At 37.7% G+C, this 26,642-nt stretch overlaps 1 pseudogene across 1 annotated transcript; it reads left to right on the forward strand.

The window, feature by feature from the left end:
• The first annotated feature begins 4,294 nt into the window (after positions 1-4,294).
• LOC143590456 (valine--tRNA ligase, mitochondrial 1-like) lies at positions 4,295-24,454 on the forward strand (annotated as a pseudogene). Its single transcript, XR_013145475.1, has 21 exons — positions 4,295-4,534; positions 11,389-11,487; positions 11,571-11,642; positions 12,850-13,019; positions 14,001-14,073; positions 14,186-14,251; positions 14,335-14,418; positions 14,957-15,034; positions 15,162-15,245; positions 15,329-15,408; positions 16,319-16,376; positions 16,454-16,756; positions 17,506-17,676; positions 17,761-17,960; positions 18,676-19,078; positions 20,436-20,689; positions 21,470-21,964; positions 22,052-22,143; positions 23,105-23,204; positions 23,297-23,442; positions 24,217-24,454. The product of XR_013145475.1 is annotated as a valine--tRNA ligase, mitochondrial 1-like (transcript).
• Positions 24,455-26,642: the final 2,188 nt, after the last annotated feature.

Below are 26,642 nucleotides of genomic sequence, written 5' to 3' on the forward strand. Positions count from 1 at the left end.
TTGCTGTTATAGAAGCAACCGGTTTGGCTTCCACCCACTTCGTGAAGTAGTCGATGGCTACTATTAAAAATTTGACGCATCCCGAGGCTTCGGGGAAAGGTCCCATTATATCGATAGCCCATTTCTGGAACGGCCAGGCTGAAGTGACTGGAACGAGCTCGTTCTTTGGTCGTAGTGTGTTAGGAGCATGACGTTGGCATGAACCACACTTTCTGATTTCATGCACAGCGTCCAGATGCATTCCTGGCCAATAATATCCGGCATTCATTAATTTTGCCACGACCATGCGCGGGCCTGCGTGAAGACCACATATGCCTTCATGAACTTCTCTGATTAAATAGTTCGCGTCCTCGGCGTCTACACATTGAAGTAGTGGTCCGAGGAAGGAACGTCGGTATAGAACACCGTCATGCAGTTGATAGTTCAAGGCTTTGTGTTTCATCTTCCGAGCCACCGCTTTTCCTTCTAGGAGGGCTCCTGAAGACAAGTATGCTATGATGGGTGTCATCCAGGATTCCACTCTGGTTTGAATTACCAAAACTTGATGTTGCGGGACAGATGGGCGATCCAGTATTTCAATGCGGATGTCTTTAGCGAAGTGTTCGAAGTTCGTTGAAGCCAGCTTGTTAAGAGCATCCGCCGACTTGTTCTCGCTTCGTTTTATGTGAATTACTTTGCACGAAGAAAACTGAAGCATCAAATCTTTCGCTTGTGACACGTATGAAGCAATTATGTCATTCTTTGCTTCGTAAGTGCCATTGATTTGTCCTGCAATCAACATGGAGTCCACGCGGGCTTCTAAGTGTTTCACCCCAAGCTTTTTGGCTATCCGTAAGCCTGCCAAGAAAGCTTCATACTCTGCCTCGTTGTTAGTACTCTTAAAATATAACTTTATGCATATGTAAACTCGTGGCCTTCGGGATTGACTAGCCTAAGGCCTGCGCCAAATCCCTCGCTGCTTGAAGCCCCGTCCGTGAACAATGACCAAATTTGTCCTTGCTCAGGAGGTGCTTGGGGTTGCTGCTCAATCAAACATTCTTTCTCTTTATGTTGCGGAACTTCAGTGACGAAGTCCGCTAACACCTGCCCCTTGATTGTTGGCCTATGTTTATATTCTATCGCATGTTCACCTAGCTCAATGGCCCATTTCGCCAATCGCCCAGACAATTCCGGATTACTGAGAACGTTCGTGAGTTTGTATCCAGTTAATACGTTGATGGGGTGTCCCTGGAAGTACCTGCGGAGGCGTCAAGCGGCATAGACCAGTGCTAAGACAAGTTTTTCCAGCATTGAATATCTAGTCTCTGGATCTGACAATGTTCTACTGACGTAATAGATCGGCGTCTGAACGTTTTTTCTATCCGTCAGGAGTACAGCCCCAATAGCAATGTCTGATGCTGACAAATATAACGTCAAAGGTTCCTCCGCATAAGGTGCTGTCAACGTGGGTAGTTCCATCAAACATTTTTTTACCTCCAAGAAAGCTTGTTCCGCTTCCGCGGTCCATTTGAATTGTGCTTTCTTGAGGCAGTTTCTTAATGTTGAGACGAACGGATAATATTTAGCTGCATGATTCGCCAAAAAACGATTCAGGGTGACCAATCGACCGTTAAGTGTCTGAACCTCTTTGAGGGATGAAGGAGAAGGCATGCGGGCTACGGCTTGGCCCTAGTCCGGATTGGCCTTGAAGCCCGCACTAGTAACAATTACTCCAAGAAATTTTCCTTCTTCCATTATGAATGAACACTTGGCTGGATTCAACTTCATGTTGATACCTCTTAAGGTTTCGAATGTCTCTTCGATATCCCTCAACATTTGGTCTTCCTCAACACTCTTGATCACAAGGTCATCCATGTAGACCTCCAAATTTCGACCAATCTAATTTTTAAATGCTATGTACATCAGTCGTTGATACGTGGACCCCACATTCTTTAGTCCGAAAAGCATCATTTTGTAGTAAAAGGTGCCTTGATCGGTACGAAGTGCTGTTTTGTCCTCATCGCCCGCAACCATACGGATTTGATGATACCCTTTGTAAGCATCCAAAAAGCATTTGAATTTGAATGGGGCTACATCATCAACCTTGAGATCTATTTCGGGCAACGGATAATAGTCCTTGGGACACGCCTTGTTTAGATCCTTGAAATCTATACACATCTGCCACGTCCCGTTGCTTTTGGGAACGATAACCGGATTAGCGACCAAGGGATGATATTGAATTGGACGAATGATACCAGCATGGAGCAAATCTTGTACTTGATCATTCATGGCTTTCGTCTGTTCTGGGCCCATCTTTCGCTTTTTCTGGACAATTGGTGTAAACATTGGGCTTATCCTTAACTTGTGTTCCGCAATACTCCGCGGGACACCAGTCATGTCCGCAGGTTGCCAAGCGAAGATGTTCATATTTTTGGTCAACAGCTGTTTTAAGAAAGTCCTCACTATTTCTGAAATAGCGGGTCCGATTATGACTGTCTGATCGGGGAATTTCTTGTTCAAAACCCATCTTTCCGGTTCAGTCCTTAGAGATTGTTTTGGAATCTTACTGGGCTTTGAGCTTTCTGTTGCGAAGCAATGTCGACTAACATGAATTATTGCTACACCGGTGCGGGTTGGAACTCCTACCGCGCCGTGAGCCATGGACGGGTGAGCATTAAAGTCACCGATTGCTTCTCTCCCTAAGATGATGTCATGTTTGGAAGTTGCTGGAAGAACCAAAAACTCAACTTCCTCAGTTCTTGAGTGGATCCCATCACTTAAAGTAACTGGGAAGGAAATCACCCCTCGCGGGTGCATTACCTCCCCTCCAAATCCAGATACAGGAGCATGAATAGGCTTCAACCTCTCCTTATCTTCCTCATCAAGCTGTTCAAAGCACTGTTCGTACATGATGTTAGATGTACTACCGGTGTCAAAGAAAACATATTGGGAGCGATAGTGGCCGAAGAGAGCAGTGATGATCAAGGGGTTTTTGTTACTGGGACCTCCTTTGATTCGTGGAAATATCACTGGCTCATTCTTCCACTCTTCTTCGTCGGACTCTCACCTCTTCCCCCCAACCCTTCGTCCGCCTTGGATCATGTGCACGTTCAAGTCCTTGACTTGTTTTTAGATGGGCCCTGGTTATCCCGCACGGGAACTTTACCAGTCCCAGGTTTTCCATCTTTTACCAAGTGTCCAAGTTTCCCATACTTTACAGCCGCCTCAATCTCGCTTTTCAAAGCGTTACATTCGTTCGTGTTGTGACCGATGTCATTGTGAAACGAACAATGTTTTTTGGCATCGAGGAATGATCTCCTCGTGAGTGGCTGCGGTTTTCTGAAGCTCACATTCTCTGTGGTGAGAATTTCAGCGGGAGTCTTTTAAAGTGGAGTCCAACTGTTGGGACCTCGATTCGAGGGTCCCCCTTTGTTCTTATTACGGATGAGAGATCTTGCATCGAATGGTTTTGATGTTTCCGTATTTGGCTGCAGTCTTGACCAGATTAGTCCCTTTGCTTGTTTATTGGGTCGTGGAGTTTGGAACTCTACTTTAAACTTTTGCTTCGAATTATTATATCCCAATGTTTTTTCAGTTCTGGCAAATAATTTTGCCGCAGTCATGATATCATCCCATTCCTTTGGCATTCCATCTCTACCAGTAAGTGTGCGAATCAACGTGTCACACTTGACATTCTTGCGGAAGGCACCGCGAAGCCTGTCCTTGCTGATTCCCTCGATGTTAAGACTTTCGTCGCTGAACCGGGTAATAAAGTCTTCCACCGATTCGTTAACTCGACGGACAACATCTAAAATTTCTGACTGGTCACGCGTATGCTTTTTCTGCTGGCTGAACTGTTGAGAAAAATTTTTCACCGGATCATCCCAGCTGGAGATTTGACCGTCAGGTAGCTTTTCAAACCATTCTCGCGCTGCCCCTGTTAGTATCAATGCGAACATGTGACACCAATAGGGGAGCGTCCATCCGCTCACACCACCAACCGCCACGAAGTTTTGAAGATGATCGCTTGGACCAGTCATACTATTGTATTTACTCACCGATGTAGGTATCTTAGCGTTAACGGGAAAAGGTGCTGTAGCAATGCTTGCAATAAATTTTGACTTCTCGGCAAAGGATGCTGGACGGTATGGTTTGGTGAAATCCTCCTATGCATCGCTATGATACTCAGTGTGGCGGACTACATCCCGCAGACGACAATTTTTTGTCCGCGAACTCATCCTGCTGTCACCCGTATAAAAACTGAAGTCTCTCGGGTGATAAGTTGAATCATAGTTGTCATACTCATCCAGGTAGGATGGCATCCGCATGTCGATGCGAGGACGAGGGCGCAACCTTTGTAGTTCACCAAACTCTTGTTCCGTCTGTTGACTATAACGGATCTGACTTCCTCTCACTGTTGGTGGAGAAGAAAGAGATCTCCGGGGAGATTCTTCGTAAGTCAGAGTGCGAGCGTGGAAACGTTTATTCCGCACTCTACGCTCATATTCAGTTGTCAGGTTCTCTTGCTGGATGCGGAGCCACTCTTCCGGAGACAGTATTTTCTTTTTATAACTAAACTAATTAAATAAAAATCAATTTATTTAAATAATTAAATAAAAATGTATTAAAATTAAAAAATAAATACAAAAAAATACATAAACTAAAAAAAAATACACGAATAATAAAAATAAATTATAATAAAAAAAACACACCGAAATAAAAATATACATAAAAAAACTAATCTATTCGTCTTCATCCCCGTCGTCGTCATTGTCCTCCTCCTCGTCTTCGTCCTCGTACTCGTCTTCGTCCTCCTCAACGGGACGATATCCCACACGTGTTGAACCAAATCCGCTTTCAGTTGGTTATGTATATCACTTGATGTGAGCTGGTGAATGTTATACGTTCGTTGGTCTTGGGTTGGTTCAGGGAACTGTTCTGGAACGCTTCCTGGTATATAGTGTTGACATATTGCTTTTCCCTCGTCTTCTAAAATCATATTATGCAATATGATACACGTATACATGGCATCGCTCATTTTTGCCAACGTCCATACACGACAAGAGTTTTTCACATAATGCCAACGTTTTTTCAGAACCCCGAAACACCTCTCGATATCCTTTCTCGCGGACTCTTGCTTCTTCTTAAAATAATCTCTTTTTTCTTCGATAGGGTCTTGAAACGTCTTGACGATGATCGAGTACTCTTGAAACGTTCGTTGGTCTTTGGTTGGTTCAAGGAACTGTTCTGGAACGCTTCCTGGTATATAGTGTTGACATATTGCTTTTCCCTCGTCTTCTTAAATCATATTATGCAATATGATACACGTATACATGGCATCGCTCATTTTTTCCAACGTCCATACACGACAAGGGTTTTTCACATAATGCCAACGTTTTTTCAGAACCCCGAAACACCTCTCGATATCCTTTCTCGCAGACTCTTGCTTCTTCTTAAAATAATCTCTTTTTTCTTCGATAGGGTCTTGAAACGTCTTGACGATGATCGAGTACTCTGGATATATCCCATCTCCCAAATAGTATCCGTGACGATAAATGGTATCGTTGGCATAAAACGGTAAGACCGGTATGCTACGGCTAATGTAATACTCTAACACGGGTGACGCGTTGAGAACGTTTATGTCGTTGTTGGACCCGACTGAGCCGAAGAAGGCTGACCAAATCCAGAGGTCGTGTGAAAAAATGGCTTGAAGACTAACCGTTGGCACTCCATGGTCACCACGAGTGTATTGACCTCGCCATGCGATTGGACAGTTGGCCCACTCCCAATGCATGCAATCTATACTCCCGATCATTCCTGGAAAAGAATGTTTGCTTTCGTGTACATCATATATGCGAGTCAGGTCGTTTGATGTAGGAATCCTCAGATAACGACGAGAGTATAATTGTATTATCCCTATACAAATAAATTATTAAACAATATTTATATTTAAAACAATAGTTAATACAAACAATTTAAATATTACCGATGCAAAAATTCTCCAACGCATCTCTCGTTGTTTTCTCAGCCATCTTTAAATACTCGTCATTGATATTGGTCGTGTTGCCGCATGCGAGGATGCGTATATGTGACACTCATCAATTTCAGGTTAACTCCGTTAATCCAAACTCCGTCAATTCAAACTTAAGATCACTTGATCTATAACGCACATCTCATTACATTTAAAATAGAGTTTTAAATGACACTTGACAATCACTACATACGTAGTCTTTCGGGATTGCACCGAAAGGCAAACGAGTTGACGCAAACCATTGGTGAATAAACGAAAAACATCCAAACAATAATTATTTGATAATTATGTGTTAGGCTTATGTGCTATTTGATAATATTATATAGAACACTAAATCAAGATGCAAACAAGTCACTTTAAGCTAGAAAAGTAATAATTAGAAGTTGAGGGGCCTTTGTGTGTAACATATTATTATTAATAATATTAAAAACCCTAACTCCTCTCTCCCTCTCTCTAACCCGATCGGACTCCCCCCCCCCCTCTCTCTTGCGACGACAGCCACCACCACCACCATATCACCTTCGTTTTGGCCTTAGTTTTCATAATCGGAGCATCCCGCACTTAGTTTTCATTAGGGAGATGAAAGTGGTAATAAATTGATGTTTATAACAATATTCTATATAATATTTCTCTTGGTTAAATTATCTTCACACTATTGTTTCCTACTATTGTTCATTCAAAATCCTTCTACAACACAATATAGATTGTTCAAATGCCCTTTATAAGGTATATGAAATATTGAAATTTGGTTGGTTTTTAAATATTTATATTCTCTATTTTCATGATACAAATGATGTTGATATTCGACAATTCTACAATTACTTCAAGTTTGGTCACATGAATATTGATAGAATCTTCTAGTGTGATAGGGGATCAAATAAAAATCCATTGGTAAACCCAAGCGGTGTCGATACCGGACATTAAGGCGGTAACTCAACACGAATTTGTTAGATTTCAACTACGTTCGTTACGTTATCAAAGCTAAGAAAACAAAATAAATATAAAAATTGAGGTGGCCCAGTTAGATAGTGTCAGTCGGCAAAACTTGAGCGTTGGTAAAACTCGTACGTTATCGGTCCCGGGCCGTTGAGACGATTAGTTTTTACTTGATTCCAATATCGGAAATAAAAAAAACGTAAAAAATAATATCCAGAGAAGCAACCAAAATTTGACTTCAAAATTCTTCATTACTTTTACTTGTTCACCGTGTTCTTACTCTCTTCGTAAACCCTAGCCGCAATCGCTTAAAGTAATCCATTCATTCGGTAAGAAGTGTAGGGGTATGGTACTAAACCCGGTTTTACGACCCTAAATTTATTATGTTTGGCTTATTTTATTATATGGACTAATACAATGTTATTGGGCTGAGAGGGTTTTGTGGAGGTAACCCTAACTGGGCTAGGCCCATTAGGGTATCATGATGGTGGCCATGAGACTCTCTATATAAGGAGGTCTCCACCTCCTTACTAAAGGGTCATGCTCAATAAGAGCCACCACCACTTTTTTGTGTCTGTAAACAAGAGATCTTTGAGATTTCTTAGCAGTCACCTCCACACCCCCGAAAAACAATTGCAGGTCTCAAGCAGCCGGAGAAGAAGATCAAGACGTGGTTCGTTCATCTCGAAAATCCGTGGAAACATCGTCATGGATCAGGTCAGATTCATTTCATGCTTCGACATTGGCGCCATCCGTGGGACGGCAACGAACTACTCTTCGATCTTCATCTCGGCTGTCAGATCTCTCCCAGGAAAAACCCAGATCTGGAAGTTTACAGAAAAAGGCTTCAAGGCTTGTTCTATTAAAGCTCAAAAAGATCCATAGATCTAAGGGAGGCTTCCAGATCTATGCAAAAAGAAACTGCCTGATTCGAATGATCAGGTCTCCGGATCTGTGATGTTTTTAAATCTGCTCCGAGCTTCAGATCTATCTAGATTTGATTTACAGATCTAGATCTAGATTACAGACCTGGATTTTAGGTTTAAAGTTGCAGATCTGACTCTAAAATTGCAGATCCAGAAATTACCAGACTTCCACCGCCATGTACGCGCGCCTGCGGATTCTCACTCCGCAACCGTGCATGTGCCGTCGCGGAAACCACCATGTGGGTTTTGCGCAAGAGACCTCCGCCATGCACGCGCACTCACGAGTCACCACTCCGTCGCCGTGCATGCGCGCATCAGGCCTCGCGCCAAACTTAAAGGTTGGGAATCCTCATAATATCCCATATGGCTACGCGCCAAACTTAAAGGTTGGGAATCCTCATAATATCCCATATGGCTACACGCCAAACTTAAAGGTTGGGAATCCTCATAACATCCCATATGGCTACGCGCCAAACTTAAAAGTTGGGAATCCTCATAATATCCCACATGGCTACGCGCCAAACTTAAAGGTTGGGAATCCTCATAATATCCCATATGGCTACGCGCTAAACTTAAAGGTTGGGAATCCTCATAATATCCCATATGGCTACGCGCCAAACTTAAAGGTTGGGAATCCTCATAATATCCCATATGGCTACGCGCCATACTTAAAGGTTGGGAATCCTCATAAACCCATACGGCTTCGCGCCAAATACAAGACCGAACGCGGCTCCGCTCCGTTCAACATGCACACCACCATGATGCTTGAGCGCAGTCGCATATCACATGCTCATGCACCACATATGCTCACGCATCACAGAGGCTCACGCATATTACATATGCTTACGCATCACATGCTCTCACATCAGTCTACGCGTACGCGCACGCAACATCTGCGCATGGCGCATGACACAAAGTCTACGCGCACGCGCATGCAACAACTGCGCGTGGCGCGGGACATCAAGTCTACGCGCACGCGCATGCAACATCTGCGCGTGCGCATAACACAAAGCCAGAGCCTATGCGCACGCGCACGCAACATCTGCGCATGGCGCACAGTCTACGCGCACGCGCATGCAACAACTGCGCGTGGCGCGGGACATTAAGTCTACGCGCATGGGCATGCAACATCTGCGCGTGCGCATAACACAAAGCCAGAGCCTATGCGCACGCGCACGCAACATCTGCGCGTGCGCATAACACAAAGCCAGAGCCTATGCGCACGCGCACGCAACATCTGCGCGTGCGCATAACACAAAGCCAGAGCCTATGCGCACGCGCACGCAACATCTGCGCATGGCGCACAGTCTACGCGCACGCGCATGCAACAACTGCGCGTGGCGCGGGACATCAAGTCTATGCGCATGCGCATGCAACATCTGCGCGTGCGCATAACACAAAGCCAGAGCCTATGCGCACGCGCACGCAACATCTGCGCATGGCGCACAGTCTACGCGCACGCGCATGCAACAACTGCGCGTGGCGCGGGACATCAAGTCTACGCGCATGCGCATGCAACATCTGCGCGTGCGCATAACACAAAGCCAGAGCCTATGCGCACGCGCACGCAACATCTGCGTATGGCGCACAGTCTACGCGCACGCGCATGCAACAACTGCGCGTGGCGCGGGACATCAAGTCTACGCGCATGCGCATGCAACATCTGCGCGTGCGCATAACACAAAGCCAGAGCCTATGCGCACGCGGACGCAACATCTACGCATGGCGCACAGTCTACGCGCACGCGCACGCAACATCTGCGCGTGGCGCGGGACATAAAGTCTACGCGCACGCGCAAGCTTTATTATTATTATAGCTCGTAAGCCGCAACTCGCGCAAGCTTTATTTTTCTTATAGCTCGTAAGTCGCCTCACGCGCAAGCTCCATTATTATTACAGCCCGTAAGTCGCCTCACGCGCAAGCTTTATTTTTCTTATAGCTCGTAAGTCGCCTCACGCGCAAGCTTTATTTTTCTTATAGCTCGTAAGTCGCCTCACGCGCAAGCTCCATTATTATTACAGCCCGTAAGTCGCCTCACGCGCAGGCTTTATTATTATTATAGCTCGTAAGCCGCAACTCGCGCAAGCTTCATTTTTCTTACAGCCCGTAAGTCGCCTCACGCGCAGGCTTTATTATTATTATAGCTCGTAAGCCGCAACTCGCGCAAGCTTCATTATTCTTACAGCCCGTAAGTCGCCTCACGCGCAGGCTTTATTATTATTATAGCTCGTAAGCCGCAACTCGCGCAAGCTTCATTATTCTTACAGCCCGTAAGTCGCCTCACGCTCAGGCTTTATTATTATTATAGCTCGTAAGCCGCAACTCGCGCAAGCTTCATTATTCTTATAGCTCGTAAGTCGCCTCACGCGCAAGCTTTATTTTTCTTACAGCTCATAAGTCGCCTCGCGCGCAAGCTTCATTATTCTTATAGCTCGTAAGTCGCCTCACTCGCAAGCTTTATTTTTCTTACAGCTCATAAGTCGCCTCGCGCGCAAGCTTCATTATTATTATAGCTCGTAAGCCGCAACTCGCGCAAGCCTTATTATTCTTATAGCTCGTAAGTCGCCTCACGCGCAAGCTTTATTATTCTTATAGCTCGTAAGTCGCCTCACGCGCAAGCTTCATTATTCTTATAGCTCGTAAGTCGCCTCGCGCGCAGTTTTATTATTCTTATAGCTCCGTAAGTCGCCTCGCGTGCAGGCTTTATTATTCTCATAGATCCGTAAGTCGCCTCGCGCGCAGGCTTTATTATTCTCATGACTCATAAGCTGCCTCGCGCGCAAGTTATGTTACATTATTATCAAGATGCGCGCTCCATCTTTTATCAGGCCTCGCGCCACTATGATGCGTGCTATATCTTATTTATGCCAGGGCACCATCATTATCACAAGGACCGCAACATGTCACCATCATGGGGAAAACCTCCCAAAACTCAGACAATAAAGACAAGGCCGAAGGAAAGGGAAAAAACCGCCCCATGACCTAACACACCTCATAAAGTCCAGCGCTCCACCTACACGCTTGCGCGCCCAGGAGCAACGCTGGACTTGGGGGGCTTGTAGGGGTATGGTACTAAACCCGGTTTTACGACCCTAAATTTATTATGTTTGGCTTATTTTATTATATGGACTAATACAATGTTATTGGGCTGAGGGGGTTTTGTGGAGGTAACCCTAACTGGGCTAGGCCCATTAGGGTATCATGATGGTGGCCATGAGACTCTCTATATAAGGAGGTCTCCACCTCCTTACTAAAGGGTCATGCTCAATAAGAGCCACCACCACTTTTTTGTGTCTGTAAACAAGAGATCTTTGAGATTTCTTAGCAGTCACCTCCACACCCCGGAAAAACCATTGCAGGTCTCAAGCAGCCGGAGAAGAAGATCAAGACGTGGTTCGTTCATCTCAAAAATCCGTGGAAACATCGTCATGGATCAGGTCAGATTCATTTCATGCTTCGACAAGAAGCATCATTCCCATTGATTATCTGCTGCGTAATTTGTTAGTTATATTGTAGAACAACAACAACAACAACAACAGCATGTCAAGTGGAACAAATCCGGATGTTCAATTGTCAGAAGAGGAGCTTGAGAGGAAGAAGAAGAAAGAAGACAAGGTCTATCAATTCATTCATTCATTCATCTTTTATTTAAACATATTATTATTATTCACTTAGGGTTTAATTTTTTGTATTTATGATTCACAGCAAAAGAGAAGGAGTTGAAGAAACAAAAGGCTGCTCAGAAAGCTGCTGAAGCTGCTAAACTCAAGGTATTTCTAATTTATAACTAATTTCATATCTGAATGACTTTTTTTTGTTAGTTAGAGCATATGGTTAGAGTTAGTTATTCTGTTACAGTTTGTTGCATTTTCTGTTATGATTGCCACTCTTGTAGAACTCGCTTGTTGCTAGTTAGAATAGGGACTGGCTATTAATCAGGATTAATCGTAATGGAATTTATATGTAATTTTCCAAATATACACACACACGCACGCCAAGTTCTATATATAAAATTTTCTAAGACCGATTTTTAACAAATTGTGATTAGTCGGTGGGGTAGCGACACGCGATTAATCGGTGCCTAGTCGGGATTTTTGCAACAATGATTATGGTATGTTTTATCCTTAGGGACCTTTGCATTGTATAAATTGGTTGATTGGGATATTGCATACACTTACATTGAGTCAGTATTATTTATGAAGTTTAAATTAACATTTAACACGCTTTTGATGTTAATCGAGTGTTTTTTTTAAGTGTGCTTTATTTTTAGCATTGCATTGTATAATCATTTGATTGAGCTATTGCAAAAAGTTACATGGATTTGATATAGTTTATGAAGTTTAAATTAGTATGTTTTGATTTTAATAGAGTTTTCTTATGTTTAGTATTAGAGCTTGTAGTTTGTTATTCTGTTATAGTTTGTTGCATTTATGGTTACTTTCTTCTTGTTTTATGCTTTGTTTTCAGCTCTGCATTGTATAGCTCAGCTGATTGAGCTATTGCATACACTTACATTGATTTGATATTATATGAAGTCTAAATTATTATGATTTGATGTTAATACTTAGTAGAATTCTATCATGTTTATTATTTGAGCATGTACTTATAGTTAGTTTATGTGCTATAGCTTGTTGTGTTTACAGTTACTCTGTTATTATGATATGCCTTTTCACTTTTGCATTGTATAGATCAGTTAATTGAGCTAGTACGTACACTCACATTGATTTAATATTATTTATGAAGTTTAAGTTAAAATGCCTTGATTTTAATAGAGCTTACTTATGTTTAGTATTAGAGCTTGCAGTTGTTTGTTATTCTGTTATGGTTTGTTGCATTTACGGGTTATTGCATGCTTAATTTTCAGCCTTGCATTGTTTAGATTAGTTGATTGACCTATTACATACACTTGCATTGATTTGATGTTGTTTTTGAAGTTTAAGTTAATATGATTTTGATTTTAATTGATTTGCACTCAAGGCTCAACAAGGGCAAACTTCTTCAAAAGCCAGTAAGAAAAAGCCGGGACGGGCTGACACAGGTGATGAAAATCCTGAAGATTTTATCGACCCGGAAACGCCTTCGGGTGATAGGAAAATACTTTCCAAACAAATGGCAAAACAGTTCTCACCTGAAGCAGTGGAGAAATCGTACGTTTTGATATGAATTGTTCTTATTTTACGGATCCACATGGGCTTTTAAACGAATTTTAACTTTAATCATACAAACGGTATAACGCACAATTAAATGGGTGGGTTTTTCTTGTTTGAGCTTGTGGTTAAGAAAACTAATGTGTTTTTGTTCATTTATGTTTGCTCGTTAACAGTATAAAAAAACGGTGCACTGACGTAAATGAACAAGCATAGCTGAAAATAGATGAACAGACATCACTTGTCACTTACTAAAATTAAATAAAAGTAAATGTGAACAACAATGCGTGGAGCCTAAAAAAGTTTTTAAAAGGTAGACTAAATTTTAATGGTTCTAAAACTTTAAAAACTATATAATAGTGAAAGTAAATGAATGAACTTAAATAAACGCGAATTAACGAATAAAAATGAAGATAGATAGATTTTAAATGAATGAACGTATACGAATCTTCATGAACGTAAATGAATGAATGAGACATTTGTTAATGCTCGTTTGTTTAACCAAATGTGAAGAATATTGTGTTCATGTTCGATCATTTATTAAACACAACAAACATAAATGAACACACATAGCTGAAAATAGATGAACACGCATAACATACTAAGGCCATTGGTGGAGCCTAAGAAAGTTTATAAAGGTAAATTAAATTGTAATGGGTTTAAATTTATAATGAATGTATAATTGAACGTAAACGAATGAACTTAAATTAACGTAACATAATGAACGTAAATTAACAAACATAAACGAATTTAAATCAACGGATGTTTACAGACATGACTGAACAAACGAGACATGCGTATATGTTAGTTCAATTATTAAGTAAACGGGCCTTTTCTGCACAGTTCGTTAAATGTTGGTTTGATTACAGGCCTACGTCTACTGGCTACAAGTTTTTATTTTCTTTAGTATAGTCGATACTTTTTTTTTTATTTATTTTATTTATTTATTTTTTTGCTTATTTTGAAATATTTTTTTGTTAGATGGTATTCATGGTGGGAGCAGTTGGGTTTCTTTAAGGCGGATTCCAACAGCACTAAACCTTCATTCACAATTGTGAGGGTTTCGTTACTTCACTTATGAATATTAATAATCACTTTGTAAGTATTTTTAAATATCTGTAGAAACGGTTGATTAATTTACATGGGTTTTGTTTGTGTTAATTCAGGTTCTTCCACCTCCTAATGTGACTGGAGCTTTACATATTGGTCATGCTTTAACTGCTGCAATTGAGGTTTAACATCATCTTTTTATGTATCAAAGTTATGGTTTTAGTTTCTTTTAGTTTTAAATTGATGTTGATTTTTGTTCATTTAGGATACGATTATTCGTTGGAAGAGAATGTCAGGTTACAATACACTGTGGGTGCCTGGAATGGACCATGCAGGGATTGCAACTCAGGTTCACTTGGCCTTTTAAGATATAAATACTAAGGGTTGGTTTTGGGCTCACCATACCAAAAACCAAAAATTTGGTCTTGGTTTTTCAGTTAGGTTGGTTTTTCGGTTTTAGGTACATGCAAAACCGAAACCGAACTGAAATTTTGGTTCTACAAAAACATAAAACCAAAATGTTGGTTTTTGTTTGGGTTCAGTTATTTTGGTTAGATTTTTACGGTTACAGATCTGTTTTTTTAGTTTCGTGCACACCACTAATAAATACTAGAGCTGGCACAAAATGGTGGGTTGGTAAGTTAACCTAAAGATACTTTTTTTGAGTTATTTTTTATTAACAAATAATTAGTCTCAAATATGATCACAAAAGTAAATATACACTTTTAGCAACTTTTACGTGTGACCCTGTTTTACTTCAAGCTAATTGCTATGATTTCGTCTTTATCACCCGTTTATAGAATTCAAATTGACCCATGCATAATATAGTAGGTCAAAATGTTGTGGCAATTTGTTTCTATATTTATTTGATGCTGCTTCGCTAATAGGTCGTGGTGGAGAAAAAAATCATGAGAGAAAGGAAGTTGACCCGGCATGACGTGGGCAGAGAAAACTTTGTAGCTGAAGTGAGTTTGACTTTCTTTATATCATATCATTCTCTAATAAGTGATACTTATTAATTATCAACCGGTGCACTATAATAGCTAGATTGAGTTCTAAAAAGTTTCCATCATAATTTTGTATTGATGTAAGGTATGGAAGTGGAAAAACGAGTATGGAGGTACAATACTAAAACAACTTCGGCGATTGGGTGCATCTTTAGATTGGTCACGCGAGGTAACAAAGAAATAAAGTTTTACCATAAATTCTTTTTTTGTTTGTTCGGAAACTGGTCAACCTTTTGTTCTGTTTTATGATAGTGTTTCACAATGGATGAGAAAAGATCAAATGCTGTAACAGAAGCTTTTGTTAGGCTTTATAAGGAGGGTCTTATATATAGGTATTATTATTATTGGTGTCAGAGGTTCAAATTTTCTAACCATTAATGGTGTTTTGTCAAAACGGGCTTTGCCTGTTGATGTTAGGGCTCAGTAGCTCACTGTTTTGATCCAGTTACATGCAAGCAGGTTGTATTGGGTTATGTTATATCTCTAACGCGTCAAATTGGCAATTTAAATCATTTAGTTTTAATGGGAATTGGTTAAATGGGTCTAAAGACACCCAGGGGTGTAAACTAGCCGAGCCTGAGCTCGACTAGGCCCGAGCTTGACTTGTTTTGCTCGTTTGAGCTCTTTTTCTAAAGCTCAAGCTTGTCTTATGTGTTGTTTTTTCTAGTTCGAGGTCGTGCTCGGCTTGTTATTATTTATTAATTAATTTATATACATTTTTATCATTTTAAGTTTCAACTTTCATAGATAACATTATATATTGTCTCACAAACAAGCTTATTTTATGTGAACCTAAGGCTCGTTCATTAAACAAGCTAATTTTAAGGCTCGAGCTCATTTAAGGTTGGATTGCTTGAGTTTTTAACTAGCCAATCTTGAGTAGCTCACCAGCCGGGTTGGCTCGGTTACACCCCGATGTACAACCATTTAAATCACTTTATGCATTAAAGTTATAATAATACTGTAATAAAATGGTTTTGTCACTGAATTTAAAACTTACTATTTGAAAAAAATTGAAGGATGGGATAAGAAGTATTTTGGGTGATCTGGTCAACTCAACTTGATCCGACCTGTACAGAATTGTTAAAATCTACCAGTTTCGACCCATAACAAAATTAAGTATTCACTTGAGTTTTTTTTTTTATATTTTTTATTGTGAATGTTTGTTTCTTAAAAACTGACATTATTATTTCTTAACTTGTCATTTGACTAAAAATGTTTTATCTTTTGCTTTCACTTCAGAGATTTACGGTTAGTCAACTGGGATTGCGTGTTGCGAACAGCTGTATCTGATATCGAGGTACGCAATTACTTTTTATTTCTTCACATTTGCAAATAACAATTTACTCATTTTACATTTTACCGCTTTATTTGTAGGTTGATTATGTTGATATTAAAGAAAAGACACCTCTAAAGGTTCCTGGATATAAAAACATGGTGGAATTTGGTGTTTTAACATCGTTTGCATACCCGTTAGAGGAAGGTCTTGGTGAAATTGTTGTGGCTACTACTCGAATTGAAACAATGCTTGGAGACACTGCTATTGCTGTTCATCCTGATGACCCGAGATACAAACATCTTCATGGAAAGTTTGCGAGTCATCCATTTAATGGAAGAAGACTTCTTATTGTTTGTGATTCTATACTCGTTGACCCTAAATTTGGAACCGGTGCAGTGAAGGTAAGATATTGTTTAAGATATTTTTTTTTAATGATTGGGTCTGGCGTAAGGGTTTTATTGATACATGTCAAATGGGTCGAATGTATAATAGTCAAATGGGTCAACTTAACCAGCCTGAAGCATATTAAAGTTACCAGTTTGACTGAACCTGTTTTGACTCGTTACACATTCGGTCCGGTCTGACAAGGACCATTGTGTCATGTTTGTTAAAGATATTATTAGTGCTTGTGTCTTGTGATTAGGGGTGTAAACGAGCTGAGCTTAACTGAACCTGAGCTCGTTTAGGCTTGAGTTTGACTTACGGGAGCTTGAGCTAGGGCCGTTTAACTTTTGCTTATTTATATATAATTAGTTTATATATATATATATATATATATATATATATATATATAGTTCGTACACATATTACAATTGCTTGTTTAAGCTCATGAGCTGGCTCAAGGTTGAGCTCGTTTACTAAATGAGCCTCAATAAAAAGCTCAAGCTTGTTTAAACTCGGCTGTGTTCGAGTTTTTAGCGAGTCGATTAAACGAGCTGGCTTAGCTTGAGCTCGTTCCTTAATATAAAGCTTGATCTTGTTTAAGCTCAGATGGATTTGAGTTTTTAGCAAGCCAGTCTCGAGTAGCTCATAAGCGGCTTTGTACATTTAAGCTTGGCTTGATTTGAGTTTGGCGGGCCAATATTGAGTAGCTCACGAGCAGCTAAGCTCGTTTACACCACTTCTGATGATTCGAAGGTGGTGATTTCAGATAACTCCAGCGCACGACCCTAACGATTTCGAGGTTGGAAAGCGTCATAAACTAGAATTTATCAACATTTTCACTGATGACGGGAAGATAAACAGTAATGGAGGTTCAGAATTTGTTGGGTTGCCACGTTTTGAAGCTCGTGTGGCTATAACCAATGCTTTAAAGGCTAAGGTATTCATTAATGTTACTTATAAAGTTAAAATTGGGCAAATGTTTTCTAGTTTTTTTATTTTAATATTTTTTCAATGGATATAGGGACTGTACAAAGGGGAAGAGAAAAATGAAATGAGGCTAGGGTTATGTTCTAGAAGCAATGATGTGATTGAACCTATGATTAAACCACAGTGGTATGTTAACTGCAATGGTATAGCTAAAGAAGCTCTTGATGCTGTTATGGATGACACAAATAGGAAAATTGAGATAATGCCAAAACAATATGCTGCTGAATGGAGAAGGTATGTGATTACAGAAAGTTTGTAACAATAATAATTTAAGTTTGTGAATAAATTGATTAGAAGGTTTTATATAGGGGTTGCATGGGTCGGTTTGGGCTTAAACTGAACTGATGATTTCGGATTTTGTGGAATTGAGTTTTTGAAAATTATTTTGTTTTGGTTTTTTCAGTTTTTATTTTGGGTTCTGTTTGGTTTTGTCATTTGGGCTTGAAAACTTTTAGCCAAAAAAAATTATTTGGTTTACACTATTTTTTTTAATTTTTATAAATTACTAAAAACACAAATCAAAAATGAAAATCCATAAATCTGGTTTGGCCTTTTTGGATTTTTATTACGAACGAAAAACCAAACCTGTGGTTTTTGTTTGGGTTCGGTTTTATCAGTTTAACATTTCAGGTATTTTCAGTTACAGATGTTTTTCTGGTTTCATGTACACCCCTAGTTTACACATTATAGTTACGCTTTGGGCAACTTTCAGCGTGTTTGACCTGTTTGGAATCTTTTTTCGGAGTTAGTTTCTCGATTTTACTCGCTTGACATGCTAAATGTTAAACCTAACCCGAATCTATTCATTAGTCAATAAACGGATAAAAGATGTCACATTTATTACGAGTGCTCACTTTAAGCACTACACCATATTGGTATCATACATATACGTAGTATAATATCATTTTTCTTATCATTCAAACATTATATTAAATTTTTACCTCCTCAGATGGCTCGAAAATATTCGTGACTGGTGTATATCAAGGCAGCTTTGGTGGGGCCATCGTGTTCCCGCATGGTACGTTACATTGGAAGATGATAAACTTAAAGAACTCGGGGCCTACACGGACCACTGGGTGGTGGCCCGCAATGAGAAAGAGGCTGAGGAGGAGGCTAACAGAATTTTCCCGGGAAAAAAGTTTCAGTTGGCCCAAGATCCTGTCGTACTAGACACTTGGTTTTCTTCTGGGCTTTTTCCATTATCTGTATTGGGCTGGCATGATAACACCCAAGATTTGAAGACGTTTTACCCGACTTCTGTTCTTGAAACCGGGCATGACATTTTGTTTTTTTGGGTTGCGCGTATGGTGATGCTTGGAATGAAGTTGGGAGGGGATGTACCTTTCAAAAAGGTTTGTTTAGTTTTTGTTAATTTTGACTGTTTCCATATATATCCGGTGCATACTCGCGTTGTTTGTTTGTTTAACTTTTAACCGAATAAAAGATCGAACACGAAGAATTGAACGAACGTGGTTTACTTGGTCGTGCTTATCTGTTTTTTGGTGAGCCTTTTGATCTACGTTTTGGTGAACCTTTTGATTTACGTTTTGACTTCTTCTATAAACAATAGGCCTATATATGACCTGGACGAACATGAACGGGGCATGTTCATGTTCATTTGTTTAACTTTAAATAAATAATTGAACAAATGACGTATTTATGTTCTGTTTTTTACTGATCTAAAATTAGTAAAAAGGAGCCGTGAACAATAATATGTTGGGCCTAAAAAATTATTATAATAGACCAAGTTATAATGGGATTAAAAATTTCATCATCATCATCATCGTACTCAGTATATCCCACCAATAGCAATGCTATGGTAGGGTCTGAGGAGGGTAAGATGTAGACAGCCTTACCTCTATCCCATAGGGATAGAGAGGCTGCTTCTGGTGAGACCCCCGGCTCGATAGTAGTTTTGCATCAAGCCTTGGACATAAGGCACATAGCACTCAATCATCGGGACACCGGCTGATTGGTGCATGTGCCCTTGTCTTTCGGCTATCAACGCCACCACATGATGCCTGATTAACCTTCCGCCACTTTTAACGTTATTTTCACGAGATTAGTAAAATAACGTCAAAATTAGTGCAATTTTACTTTTGCCCACCCGAGGGTTCACACATATATACATTATATGCGCGCACCGCAAGCAGGGCGTGGGATTAAAAATTTAAACTAATCTATTATTAACAAAGGTAAACGAGAACGTAACTAAATGAACGTAAATGATCTAAACTCAATAAAATGTAGCCTTGAACAACAATATGTTGGGCCAAAAAGTTAATATAATTAGACTAAATTTTAATGGGCTTAAAAATTTATAAAATGCATATTAATGAACATGAACGAACTTAAACAAACATAAATGCACGTAAATGAATGAACATAAACAGCCGAGCAATAACAGATGTTCACAAACATATATGATCGAATGAGACACTTGTTCATGTTTGTTTGTTTATTTAATAAACAAACATAAACGAATTTCTTATGAATGGTTGACTGAATGTGGTGAGTTTATAGACCCAATAAACAATAACTTTGTTAGAAATGGTTACACAAAATATATACTTCAGTAATACTCTTTTTTCCAAATGCTTAAAAAATGCACTTCTAGTGAGTATTATTATCTATCCATTTGACCATTTTTATATCTATTTCTTTTTAAAGCATTTCTTTGTTAATTTAAATACATAAGTTTGTGTGTAGGTTTATTTACATCCCATGATTCGTGATGCACATGGACGAAAAATGTCCAAATCCTTGGGCAATGTGGTGGACCCCATTGATGTCATAAGTGGCATCAAATTGGAAGATCTTATTAAGCGACTTGAGCAGGGTAATTTGGATCCATCCGAGATGAAGGTTGCAAAAGAGGGTCAAAAGAAAGATTTTCCTAATGGCATTGAGCAATGTGGTGCTGATGCCCTTCGTTTTTTGCCCTTGTGTCTTACACAGCTCAGGTACCCATCTTTATATTTCTATGTTGTATTTATTATTTGTTTTGTGTGTTTCACAAATTCTTAATATGTAAAGAACTTTTAGATAAACCACTAAAATGTAGGGCTGTAAAGGGAGCCGAACTGAGCCGAGCCAGTTTGAGCTCGGGCTCTAGCTCGAAGTTAAGCAAGCTGGATCAGTTCAGCTTGTTTATGTTAACCAATTGAAAAGTCGAGCTAGTAAATAATTCTAGGCAGATTGTGGCTTGTCAAGCCGCCTCGTTATTTTCACATTGATATATATATATATATATAGCGAAAATCATAATTTTTGAACATGCACAATGCAAATCTTATAAACTAGAGAGTTTGTAGTATTATGTGTGTGTGTATATGTATATTGTATATATTAAATTATTTATGGTTCAGTTTAAACGAGCCAAACGTGTGAGCCAGTTTTTAGGAAAATGCTTTTTGAACAGCCTTACCAAAACGAACATTCCTATATATATTATATATATAGTGAACTATAAAATTATTTTTAAATATAATTGCTTTGTTTAAATTTTTTTTTTCTATTTTAAATGATTTATGTAGTTATATTTTCTTCCATTAGTAATTTTAACTTAGTTTTGAAAAGATGGGTAAATAAGTAATCTTATTATTTCTAGATAATTAGTTTTGCTATCACACATTTGAAACCGATCATCAAAAATTTATTATTGAAAAGCTAATTAATTAGACCTTTATATTTAACAAGTTTGATCCTTATAGATACTAACGTTGTGTTTTGCATGATTCTAGTCGGATAAAATAAACCTGGACATATTACGTGTGGTTGGATACAGACAATGGTGCAACAAACTATGGAACGCTGTGCGATTCGCCATGAGTAAACTTGGTGACGATTATACCCCTCCAACAACAATAGAACCACAAAAGATGCCATTCAGTTGCCAATGGATACTTTCAGTACTAAACAAAGCTATATCAAAAACCATATCTTCTTTAGACTCTTATGAGTTTTCAGATGCATCAAGTGCTGTGTATGCATGGTGGCAATCTCAACTTTGTGATATTTTCATTGAAGTTATTAAACCTTACTTCTTTGGTGATAATAATGAATCTGCCAAGCGTTATGCACAAGATACGTTGTGGGTGTGCTTGGATACAGGGTTGAGATTACTCCATCCGTTTATGCCATTTGTTACTGAGGAGTTATGGCAACGACTTCCGGTATCAAAGAATTTTACACGTGAGAAGTCTATTATGATATGTGAATATCCGTCTGTTGTCGAGGTAAGTATTGACCAACTTTGACCTAGCATTTGTCAGATCTAATAACTGACACTTTACTTATTTTTTTGTTTTTGTGTTATTTTATAGTCTTGGACTAATGATCAGATAGAGTATGAGATGGAAGTGGTTGAGTCAGCAGTGAAATCGTTCAGATCAATCAGAGGGGAAACAAAAGAGAAGTAAGTGGTGTTATTAAGCGAACCAAACGAACACGAATGGATCATGTTTGTGTTCGTTCGTTTAACTTTAACAGCACAAACGACCGAACACGGATGGGCAATTAAAAGAATGTGGTTTTCTTGTTCTTGTTTGTGTTCGTTCTGTTAACTTTAACAGAACAAAAGACTCAACACGAACAATTAAACGATTGGGGTGTTCTTTCTATGGTCATTCGTTAAGAACGTGAACGTGTTCTTGTTTGTTTGTTAACAAAATAAACGGGCGGTTCACCAGCGTAAACAGATCTGTTCATGTTCGTTCAGTTAACACGAACAATTAAATGAACAGGGTTTTCTTGTTCATGTTCGTTTTTTAAGAAAATGAACGTGTTTGTGTTTGTTAACACTGTAAACTAGAGGTTCATGAACGTAATCAACCCTGTTCGTGTTTGTTTGGTTAACGTTAACGGAACAAACTATCGAACACGAACAGTTACATACGTGGTTTTATTGTTCATGTTTGTTCATTAATATAATGAAAGTTTCCTGTTCTTTTGTAAATAGTAAACGAACGAACATAGTTAAAACCAATTAAAATTAAACAACAAAGGCCTTAAAAGTAATATATTAACGAACAAACAGTAACAGATTAAAATTATCGAATGTAAACAAACGTTCATGAACATAAATAAGCTGCAAGACATGTGCTCATGTTCGCTCGCTTAACTATATGAACAAAATTTTTGTTCATGTTCATTCGTTTATTTAAAATGGTTAACCAAACCATCGATTTTCAGTTCGATTCAGTTTGGTTAGTTGTAATAACGTTAGTTCTTTCTAAGTTTTGTAAACCAAGTTAACTTTCTTATTTCTAAAAAAGCATTCTGCTTGTAAGTTATTTTTGCTCACTTGTTAATCTGTTGATTGGATTTTGTCAGTTATTTTTAATATTTAATATAAAAGAATTTTTCATCTTTTTCAGGCGAGCAGGTTTTGCAGTGTCACGAACAGATCAAATTGCAGACCTTTTAAGGCGTCATGAAATGGAGGTTTCAACACTAGCAAACTTGTCATCTTTGAAGGTGGACGAACTTGTCACATGTTAATGGATTTTAAAGCAATTTTTTTAGAAATCTTATTATAATATATATATTTTGGTTTTGACATCTGGCAGGTACTCACTGAAAACGACCCTGCTCCAGTTGGATGTACAGTGGCGGTTGTAAACGAAGCACTTTCAGTATATCTCAAGAACCAAGGAGCTATTGATGTTAAAAAGGAACGGGAAAAGCTTAATGCTAAGTTTACAGAGTTACAGAAGTAAGCAAAACTCTCCTTGTATAGTGTTAATGGTCATAATACCATCTCTGTTAAATAAAACAGGTAAATAGGAAATTATGAGTATTAAAAATGGGTTTATTTGATTGGGTAAATATGATATGATGCAAGTTTTCAGAGGTATATATATTAAATTGCTCACGTTCATTATGTTTATTTAGAAAAAGGAGCAGTTTCAAATCTATTCCAAGTTTTATAATATCATATTTACTTTCCTAAAAACTAAAATAAAATCATTTACTTGTAATAAACTTGTTTCGCTGAATGAACAAAGAGAAGAATATGCTTCATGTAATACTGCTGTTTGCGTATTATGAAACTAATTTCGAAGAATACATGTGACTATATTATTAAATACATAATGCACTAACTTAACAGAAACCCTATTATTGCAATAATAATTTAAATTTGAATAAAACAATTTAGGAGGTTGTATGTATTAAAATTATTCTTTGGTTGACTTTCTATCCGTTTGACATTGCTGGATGCCTGGACCCGTTGTTTTTTCTAGCCAAAGTTTGTTATTTTCAGCTTAAAAGGGGTTTTTTTAATAATTTTTTTATTATTACAACTTTTCTACGGTTTTTTGTGTTTTCAAATCAATTGTCAAATATGATATAAAGTTCCAATGATAATCAAAATATTTAAAAATACATATGGGGGACGACAATTGACCATAACCTGTCTTTTTGGTAGCTTTCTTTATATGTTTTCTCAACTTGATTTGACTCTATTAACGTCTTATTATTTTTGTAGGCAAAAAGATAGTTTAAACAAGGCGATGGGTGCCAAGGGGTATGAGGAGAAGGTGCCCGCTCATATAAAAGAAGAAAATGTTGCAAAACTCGCTTCGTTGATGCAGCAGCTACTTTCCATTGAGGAAGCCACTCAACACATTGAGAGCCAAGTAGCTGCGAATTCTGAAACCTAAGCCTAAACTTCAGTTTTTGTGTTTTGTTATTCGTACTTTAACTTATCATGATTTTAATAGATTTCAAGCATTTTAATAGATTTCAAGCGAATGCTTTGATTTCGTATACAATACTTAATGACAATTTTGATCTAGTTTGACATTTGTGAGTATTTGTATTCTCAACTTGATAATTCAAACATGGTAACATTTATCTTTCTAGTGGCACTATGGACACTAGTTTTCGTAGTTTTTATATTTTTTTTAAGTAACAAACAAAACAAACCTTTTACCAATATATTTTAAAAATAATAAATTTTATATAATAATGTATTTTATGCTAAGATAACATTTTAGACGGCTTTCATACCGTTTCTTGGACCTCTTAAGATTTACGTGACATATACTAACATGTAGATGCAAATATCGGTTAACCGGCTTGGCCACATTTGTTGATAACTGAATCAATTATTGTTCCGTGGGCGTCATGGGTGGAAATATAGAAATCGTCTAATAAACACATATAATTACAAACGACAATATTTCCCGTCCTCGAAAGTAAGTTAATAGAACTTGTCTAAATTCGAAGGATAGACAAAGTCTATTAAATCAGATATTAGATATAATGAATTGTTAATTAGAAGATCATCAGAATTTGTACATTCATCTGTCGTCATTTGAAACCCCCCCCCCCCCCACCACATTCCCTTCACCTATATCCAATAGTTAATTCGCAAATTATTTTATCTCTTCAACATATAAGGATTGACATCTAACTGTGAGCCTCGTGTTTTTTTGATAGTTTAAGTAACTTGTGCTTTTACAATGTGTATGAAAAACTACTTGAAGTGTAATTTAAAATAAACATGAAGAAAATTCTATACGGTTTAACTATTTATTTATCAAAAGTATTATAAATTTAGTATCTACAACTTCCTAAATACTTCCTTGTATATAAGATTTATACTTTAATTTGTAATTAATCAATTTAAAGGTCAAAATTAAATTAACTACGCAATTGATGAATATAATGTAAGAAATTACCTTGTATTCAAATTCCACTGTCAAGCTCCAGATATGTAATTCTAATAAAAATATAGTTTATAAATATTTCGATAAATAAAGTAAAAAATCTTATACAACAAACACCAAATAAATTAAGGTTTTTACCTAACAGCCGATTAGAGATTGAGCATGAGATGATAGTTTATATAGCCTTTTGATATCTTATTTTCCATTAGTAAGATACTAATAATGTATTCATTTTTTAATACATACAAAAGGTGAATAAAATATATTTTAGTGGTTCTTAAATATTTAGTAGTAATTGAAGCTTACAATTGTATAATAGCATTATTCCTCCTAATCATTATACCTCCACATGGGGCGTCATCACCATAAAACTGCCTAAAAAAACTTTTAATAATTCCTACAAAAGTAAATGATATAAATTTAAGTAAACATAATAAATAAATTAAATATGAAAATATGTTATTAAGCTTGGTACCATATATTGTGAAACTGAATCTCTTAATTTCTTAAAATTAAAAAAGTCAACACATGTTCCCATTTATATAGAGAATAATTAAAGATTTTAATTACAATTAATTCATAAACTGATTATTTTGTATAATTATGGTAAATTGAATGTTATGTGATTTTGGTAATTGAATGTGATTTTAATCCGGTTATTCAAATGATTTTGAATTTTGGGATATTTAATGATATTAGAAAAGTTAGTCTCATCATTTTTATTATAGAAAGCAATTAATTTTGATAAATGACTATCATAAAGTAAATTAAGGAAACTTTTAAATGATTTATCATAAAGTAAATTATCCCTTCTTTAGTAAACATCATTTTAATATAGAAATATAGTATATACATAGGCTTAATTAATTGTATCATATCCCGTGTAAAAAACATCCTTTGAAGTTATTTTATACATTTATTTTTAATTAGTTGACTCAATTAAAAATTTTCATTTCCATATCCCGTCTCTAGTAAAAATTATTTTAATATATAGGCTTAATTAGTATACATTATTTTTTTATAAAGCTAAACAAAGTTATATTCTAGGCTTAATTATTTATGTTATTGTTAACTGCGTCTAATTTTAGATCTATGAGAATTGACAATTCATACCAGTTACCAAAATTCGTTTAATTGATATGACTAATTATATTAATGGTAATAAATATCAATTACTAACTTATTCTTGTACATTACTAATTTTATGCTCTAGCTTGAAATATGGTGTAGAGTTAAACAT

The sequence above is a fragment of the Bidens hawaiensis genome, unplaced genomic scaffold (genome assembly GCF_021521415.1).
Source record: "Bidens hawaiensis isolate Kalapana, Puna unplaced genomic scaffold, B.hawaiensis_p1.1 tig00001647_1, whole genome shotgun sequence".
In the NCBI taxonomy this organism is placed as follows: Eukaryota; Viridiplantae; Streptophyta; class Magnoliopsida; order Asterales; family Asteraceae; genus Bidens; species Bidens hawaiensis.